Source organism: Pinus tabuliformis, chromosome 3_1, assembly GCF_031772625.1.
Source record: "Pinus tabuliformis cultivar Carrire ecotype Pingquan chromosome 3_1, CPIR1, whole genome shotgun sequence".
Taxonomy (NCBI): domain Eukaryota; kingdom Viridiplantae; phylum Streptophyta; class Pinopsida; order Pinales; family Pinaceae; genus Pinus; species Pinus tabuliformis.
Window position 1 is genome coordinate 867,401,692 of NC_142301.1, and position 8,554 is coordinate 867,410,245.

Sequence of the window (8,554 nt, forward strand, 5' to 3'; positions counted from 1 at the left end):
CTCGGTGGCCATTTTCCTTGAAGGTATGTCCAGATCTGTCAATGGTGATTAGAGTAAGGGTTCCATTATCATGTACCTTCTGTATTTCATATGGCCTCAACCAACGAGTCTGAAGCTTCCTGGGAAAATCCTGAATGCTGGAATCGTATAGGAGCAACCAATCTCCTTCGCGGAAGACTTTATTTTTAATGAGAGCGTCATGCCATTTAGCTCATTGCTGTTGGATTAACGTAGTGTTTTCAAGGGCAGAGAGCCTAATTTCATCTAGCTCATTGATCTGCTGTAATCTATTAATATGCACCTCATTTAGATCTAGACCGACTTCTTGTGTTGTTCGCAGTGTTTGGATTTTGAATTCTATGGGAAAGATGGGTTCCTTTCCAAACACCAATTGGTATGGTGAATAGCCAGTAGTGCTTCTCCATGTTGTTCTGTAAGCCCACAAGGCTTCTGGTAATCTTGCAGCCCAATCACATCTATGTGACGCAATGTTTTTTGTTAAGATTGCTTCTATTATTTTGTTGTTGCTTTCTACTTGACCATTTGCTTGTGGGTGGTATGGAGTGGTAATTTTGTGATGGATATGGTAGTTTTTTAGCATTGTAGGAATCTTGTTACCAGCAAACTGTGGTCCAACATCTGTAATTATATCTCTTGGAAGCCCATATCACACAAATATATGGAACAGGAACTGTATGATGGAATCCTCTGTAGCTCTCGGTAATGCCTTTGCTTCAACCCATTTGGTGACATATTCTGTTGCTACCAAAATATATTTTTTCTGGTTCTAGGATGGGTTAATTGGATCAACAAATCGAGGGCCCAACACTTGAATGGTTCAATAACTAGCTGTCGATTTAGGGGCATTTCGTCGGACTGACCAGGGCGTCCTGCTCTTTGGCAACTTTCACAAGCTTGGATGAACCTCTTTGCATCTTTGAAGATCGTGGGCCAATAATACCTTGTTTGCAGCACCTTATGTCCAGTTCTCTGATCAGAGAAATGTCTGCCACATGGTCCGTCGTGACAAGCTTTCAAAATGTCAAAAATTTCATCCTCGCGGATGCATCTCCTGATGTGCATATCTGCCCCTGTATGGAATAGGTAGCCCCCAATCCAAGAAAATCGAGCACTTCGCTGGACAATCTGTTTTCGTTCATTGGGGGTCAGATGTTTCAGTAATTTACCTACTGCTAAGTAATTTGCAACATCAACATACCAGGGTGTTTTAACAGTGATAGAAAACAAATGTTGATCTGGAAATTAATCTTCAACTACTACTGTGTCCACTGGTTTTGGCATTTGCAAGAGAAAGTTAGCTACAGGATTTTCTTTTCCAGGTCGGTCGTTGATTGTGATATCAAATTCCTGCAATAAAATCAGCCATCTAGTTATTCTACCATTTGTGATTGGTTTATTTTCTAAATATTTTATGGCAAAGTGATTTGTATATAAGATAATAGGATATCTAGTAATGTAATGTCTAAACTTATTGACATCATGTATTACAGCTAGAAATTCCTTTTCAGTAATAGTATAATTCAATTCAGCAGGAGATAAGTTCTTGCTAATATAATAAATTGCATATGGTTTTTTATCTTCTTCTTACCCAATGACTGCTCCAATAGCTGTATCTGAAGCATCTGATGAAATTTGAAATGGCAGGTCCGAATTTGGACCTCGAAGGACTGAAGTTGTTGACACAAGCTTCTTTAGATCCTGGAAATCATGGTCGCATTGTTCTGTCTAAAGAAAATCAACATTACCTGTCAATGCATATAGAGGTGCAGTAATATGCGAAAAATGTTCTATAAATCTTCTATAATAACCAGAGAATCCAAGAAAACTGCGTACCTCTGTTTGAGTGGTAGGAGTGGGAATTAGAAAAATTATTTGAATTTTGGCTGGGCCTACCTATATTCCAGCTGCTGAGATATAATGACCTAGAATAAGTCCTTCAGTCATCATCATATGGAATTTTTCATGGGTCAAACAAAGCCTGGTGGCAATGCAGCGCTGCAGGACTTTTTCCAGTGTGTCCAATGCTGGGTCAAAATCGTCTCCGTATGAATGTAAAATCATCCATGTATACTTCGAGCCCTTCATTTATGAATCTAAAAAGATGCTAAGGATAGCCCTTTGAAATGTGGCAGGGGCATTGCATAATTCGAAAGGTAGGACTCTGTAGGCAAATGTTCCCCAAGGACAAGTAAAAGTGGTTTTGTCTTGGTCTTAAGGGGCAATTTGAATCTAATTGTATCCACTGAAGCCATCTAAGAAAGAAAATAATTTCTTTCCTGCCAAAGTGTCTAATACTTGGTCAATGAATGGAAGGGGAAAGTGGTCTTTTTGTGTTGCTTTATTTAGCTCTCTATGATCTACACAAATCCTCCACTTTCCATTCTTCTTTGGTACCACAACAAGTGGAGAGATCCATTTACTAATGGAGATAGAGTAGATGAAGTTCACATCTAAAAGTTTTTGAAGTTCAGCTTTTACAATGTCTTTTAGATGAGGATTAAGTCTCCTTTGTGGTTCGTGAATAGGTCTCGCATCTTTTTCTATGTAAATGTGGTGTGTACATAACTGGGGATCAATTCCTTTCATATCAGGATAGTCCCATGCAAATGCTTCTTTCTATTTCCTCAGTAGTTGAATGAGCTTCTCTTCTTGTTCAGAAGTCAAGTTGGCATTAATGTTTAAAGTATTTCCTGGCTCAATTTCTATAATTTTTCTATTTGAGATAGAGGTAGTAGGTATTGTTTGATCGTGTGTATCTTTAAGAGGGTCTTCTTCTAATTCATTATCAAATGCTGCTTCTATCATGTGACCATTGTATATGGGATCTGGATTCAGCTTGGCTAATGAAATTGTTAATGGCATCATTTTCTATTTGGTCTTTGAAATAGAGGGCCTCTTCTATGGTTAATGGAGATTTAATATTTTTAATGAGGTATGATATAGGATGCTTAGTTTTTATTATTGTGACATTTGGTTGTGCTGGAGGATATAAAGCTTGGTTCTTGATATTTCCCCCCCTAGTTATGGTCATACTTCCTTGTCGGCAGCCAATATAAGCATTAGTAGTTGCAAGCCAAGGTCTGCCTAAAATCAATGGATGTCCATCAAGTCGGTTTTTGGGGTTTATTATCAGAAAACCAGCCGGATACTCCCAGGAGTCAACAGATACCATGACATCATGTAGTGTGCCTTCAGGCCTAACCACAGATCGGTTAGCCAGTTCTAGTAAAGTGGAGGTCGGTTCTACTGATGTAATGCCTAGTTTTTGGCAAGTGGTGGTTGTTAAGATGTTAATTTCAGCTCCTAGATCAACAAAGCATTTGAGAAGGTTTGTCCATAGATTTGTACGGTTACTATTGGATTTCCTGGGTCTTCGTATTTAACGGGTGTTTCGTTTCTTGATAATAAGTCAAATAGAGTGTCAACTACTTGGACTTTTGGGTTATTTGTTATTTTCCTCCTTGGTTTCTTTATACATAGCTCTTTGATAGTCTTTGCATATATTGGGATGTCTTGAATGGCTTGGAGGAGTGGGATTTTTATGTACAGATTTTTTAGTTCTCCCAGAATGTCAAAATCAGGATATTGTATAGGTCGAGGTATAATTAATCGTTCTGGGAATGGGGGAGAGGATGTGGCTGCTTTATCGTGAATTTGTTGTCTAGTCACATCCTCTTCTTGTGGCGGTTGTTCTATAGGTAACTGATTTTCAACTTAAGCAGTTTTATCTCCCTCTATTTCAATGATGTACCCAGATCTTAATTGAAGGTCATTACACTCCCTTAGATCAATACCTATCTCTGCTATTTCAATTATTTGAATAGATTGGACCGATCTATTATTCGGATTAGGGTTAGGTTGGGCTGGGAGTTGCGGTCTTAAGTTAGGCTGGGGGTTTTGTTGTAATGCTAGCAGTGTAGGTTGAGGGAGCAGAATAGTTCCTACTGGCTAATTCATTGGTCTTTGCTAGTTTGTCTACCAGGCTTGACTCTGTGAAGTAGGAGGGGATCATTGTGCTGGATATATATTGTTTTGACAATATGGTGGGGTGTAGGGAAAATTTGGCCAATTGGGTTGGCTTGCTTGATTCGGCCATGGAGATGATGAAGGAAATGATTGTTGTGACCAATTTGGGAAGGGAGGTTGATTTTTCCACATTGTATTATATTGTTGAGAATGATATTGTGGAGGCTGAAAAGAAGAAGCTGGGTCTAAAAACATACTTAATTGTCGTGGCTGCCATTGACGGTGCTGATTGAAAAAATACACCAATTCTAGCTCTTCTTCTACTTCCTTGTATACTACTTTCAATCCAGGAAGTGAGGGACAGCTCTCTGTAGAGTGGTCTTTTGTTCAAATGGCGCAAACTTGGACTGCATCTAATGGAAACTCCTTATGGCTGTGTTTCTTTCTACATCTAGGACAAAAGATTGCCAAATTCTATTCTACCTCTGCTTGCTTTTGTTTGGCCTGCATAATATAAAGTTGTGTTGTCAGTGTCCCCAATATGTCAGTTTTAAAATTTTCTACTAAATTTTCAATTTCTGCACGAGTTACTCCTTCTACAGAAATTTTTTTATCTCTTTCAAATCGATTATGTTCTGCTGGTTTTAGTCTTGTGCTACCTCTCGAGCTCCTGATACATAGATTAATAATGTCAGCAAAATTTTCCTGATAAATATCTCCTTTCCCATAATATTTAGTGTTTCAATCCATTGTTCCTTCATTCCCCTAATTAATGTTGTTTTTAATACATTATCAGGTAAGGGTAATGATGCATAAGGAGATCTTTGAAGATTATACTAGAAACATTCAACACACTCTTCTGATGTTTCATTTGGTCTAGCTACCATCTAAAATATTTCATCTTTTAACTCTCTAGACCTGCAATAATCTTGATATTTTTTTAGAAAAAACTCTTTCATTTGGTCCCAGTTATTTATAACACCACCACCGAATCCCATAAACCATCTTAAATTAGCCCCTTTTAATGTAGAGGGAAATAATTTCAATTTATGGGGATTGGCGGTATAGTCATATCCTCTACACAGCACATCAAATTCAAATAAGAATGCATCAGGATCTTCTGATGTAAGGCCATGGAATGTAGGGATATGATGGAGAGGAATTTCTTTCATAGGTGCATTAGCTGTAGTATCCAAAATGGGGTATTGCAGTGTAGAGGTTTGGGTGTTTGGCTGGTTCTAGGCCATTTGGTCAAATATATGCCAATAACCTTCTGGGATATCTAGGAGGGTATTCCTAAGTTGTGGAATGGTTCTAACGGGAATGGCCTTAACAACACTTCCTTTATCTAGGATGATGAGAGTACCTAATGTTTGGGGGGGTTCAGGTTCTTGAGTTTCTTCAACTTTGTTATAATTGATATTTGCAACGCTTCCCTTATCTGGGCTGCTTAATGGATGAATTACCCCAAGAGGAGATCTTGGTTCTTCAGTCTCTCCTATTTCTCCTCTTCCTTCACAGAGGTTGCTAAGGTTCCCTTCTTGCAATGATTTTGGGCTAGAATTTTCAATTTCTTGAAAATCTTGCTCTTCGGTTTGACTATGCACCTCAGCAAAGGCTATAGATGGTGATCTTGTGGCCTGAAGGGAACTAGTAGGCTGTCTAGAAGTAACTTTTCTAGGTCCTACTGAAGGCTGAGATTCTGCTTTCTTAAGGATTTTGTCTATAAAGGTCGATTGGCCAAGGGTCACCGGCCCCTTAGCTTTATCAGGCTTGGGTAGAGGTTTCAGATTCTTTTATGGCTTTTTCTGCTTAGTCATGCACACAAATCAACTGTTGGGTTCTACCCAAACAAAACAGCAACAAATCTGCAGGAAAGCAGGCAGGGGAGCAGGGCTATTACATACTCCACACACAAGTTCTTACCTTCCATTTTTAAAACCCAATTCTTTCCTAACAGGTTCTTACACTACTCTGAAAAAGAAACAAATGGCTACGCTCTTCCCTGGCAATGGCACCAAAATGTTGAGCGGTAAAAAGGGTCTTTTTCACCTCTATTTACCCCACATTAATTTATCAATCCAGGAACAATTTGTTATCTCAAAGAGTGTACTCAGTTTGAGGTGGTCATTTTTCAGAGTAATGCTAGTAGTAAAGTGCTCAAAATATGAGGATAAATGAATGCACAAAACGATATCCACTTACAGTAAAGCACCTTAAGACTTAAATCATGCATTCAGAAAACTAAAGCAAATTATTAGTCAAGGGTATAGTAACAGTAACTCATACCTCTGTAAACTGATGTAACTAAAAATAATCAAAGAACAAATCCTCAACCTGGGAACTAGACAGCCAATGTCAGCGCTCACTACAGTCTTAGATCGTTCTGCACACCAAAGCAATGACAACGCAAATAACAGGAAATGGAACAGCAACTAGGAAATGGAACAACAACTAACAAATGGAACAACAACTAGAAAATGTAACAACAACTAGAAAATGTAACAACAACTAGTTATTATAAACAACAAAACCTTAGTCTAAGGAAATAAAGGCGGAAATTGTATCCTACAGGAATCAGATAATGATCTTTACTCTAAAGATAAATCGAACAACAAATAGAAATAGAAGGAAAATGATTAGCAATGAAATATAGAATAGCTGTCAAATTCCAATATAAATGTACAGTAAACCAAAATGAATAACACACACGACACACTTTAATATTGAGAGAAACAGTAATCTTTCTTCGATACTACTAATATCAATCTCAGTTACAAAGACAAACGATTATAATTCATAATGGAACAACAATGTCAATTGAACAACAATCACGATTAAGTATAAACCATAGATGAACACAGTAATACCAACTTATGAATGTTACAGCCCGGTTACTCTGTAATTGAACAGCAAAAGAATTATGTAAGGAACAGTAATGTTATATCAATGATTAAAGGAACAACAATGCATTATAAAGTCAGAATGAACAATACAGCATTCCTGTCATAGGGAACGATATTACTCAGTTGAACATAAATCAAATAGAACCGTGATGTAAAATAATAAAACACATCAGATTACTGAACAAAGCTGATACTGAAAACCACGCACGAATTAAACATAATGGTACAGGAGCAAGTGTTCCACTAGGGTTGGGCCCTTAGCCTCCAGGGACACACTGCTTGAGATTATTCCAGGATCAAAGATGGAACAACAACCAGATTTATATTAAAGCATCAAAGCAGAGTTACAGTGGATCACTTCTCAATGAGAGTCAATGATCAAAGTTTCAAATACAAAGAGAAATTACATCAGAATAACAAGAGGTCGCCCCCCGAGCTAGCAGTGCTGCCCCTTTTTATAACAACCAAGCGTAGATATCAATGATGAAAAAATAGTTAAGATAGCGATCCCTCGGGATCAAAGGATCCCGAGGGATTCACCAAACTGTTAATTCCCAGTTATCCATTTGTTCTCTTCCGTCGATTTGATATCTCCTTTTCCTTTCCTTCGGTGATACGCTTTAATTTGGATCGCCTTGTTTGCATGTGGTTCACTGCCAAAAGGGACAACAGTTAACTTGGCCTTGTCTTTTTCTTTGGGATGGCAATCTTTTGTTTTTCCCTTTTCCTACATAATAAATAACAATTATTAGTAGTTTTTTGTTGCATATAAATCCCATATATTTTGTCATGATTTCTTATTATCTACCTAGTTCATGATGCAAAGAGGTTATGAGTTTTAAAGAAAATATGACAAAATAATCAATAAAAACATACCTTCTTCAATACTCCACAGTAGTGTTGGGATTTGTCTGGCTAAACATTTCTGAACATGGGTCAGGGCCCAATAAGCCAACAAATGGTTCTGTTGCTAGGACCGGGATCTACCTAAGGGATGTCTGATGTCAGAATGCTGGAACCTTATGAAACAAGAAACTGAAGATTGAAGCTTCATGAGTTCATGGTATATATCTAAGAAGAGGTGACTAGATCACCACATTTACACGAAAATCCACAAGACCTTCTTCGCAAAACTGTATGAGTGGATCGCAAGGCTAGTAAATAGCATGGGAAGGTGCAAGCTCAATCCACCGATAGTGTGGACTCCGGAGTTACTGCACAGGCTAGAGGCGTCTGAAGATAAGATCGCGAGGGTCGTAGATCATTGGTTGGATTGGATAATAGGAGGGTTTATCACTGAATTCATGATAGACACAACTGTCAGCTACAACGAAGCAAAAACACATTTTCTCAAGGGACCATGGGGTAAGTACATCAAATCGTTGAATACTTGGATTAAAATGTTGTTATATGAAAAATGGGTTATGCGAATCCATTGATGTCTAGGGTAACGCGAAGCCGAAGAGGCTACTAAGGGATCGAAGGATTAGAGAATAGTCCCCTAATTTCACTTTCGCAGGAAAGTGAGGAGGAGCTCACTGGGTTCTCTCCGAGAAGTGTGGTCCGGTTGATAAAGCAACACATTCCACAGTTACCACCTCCATCCACGCCATCACCCTCTTCACCTACATCCACCTCGTCTTCACCTACCCAACATCCAC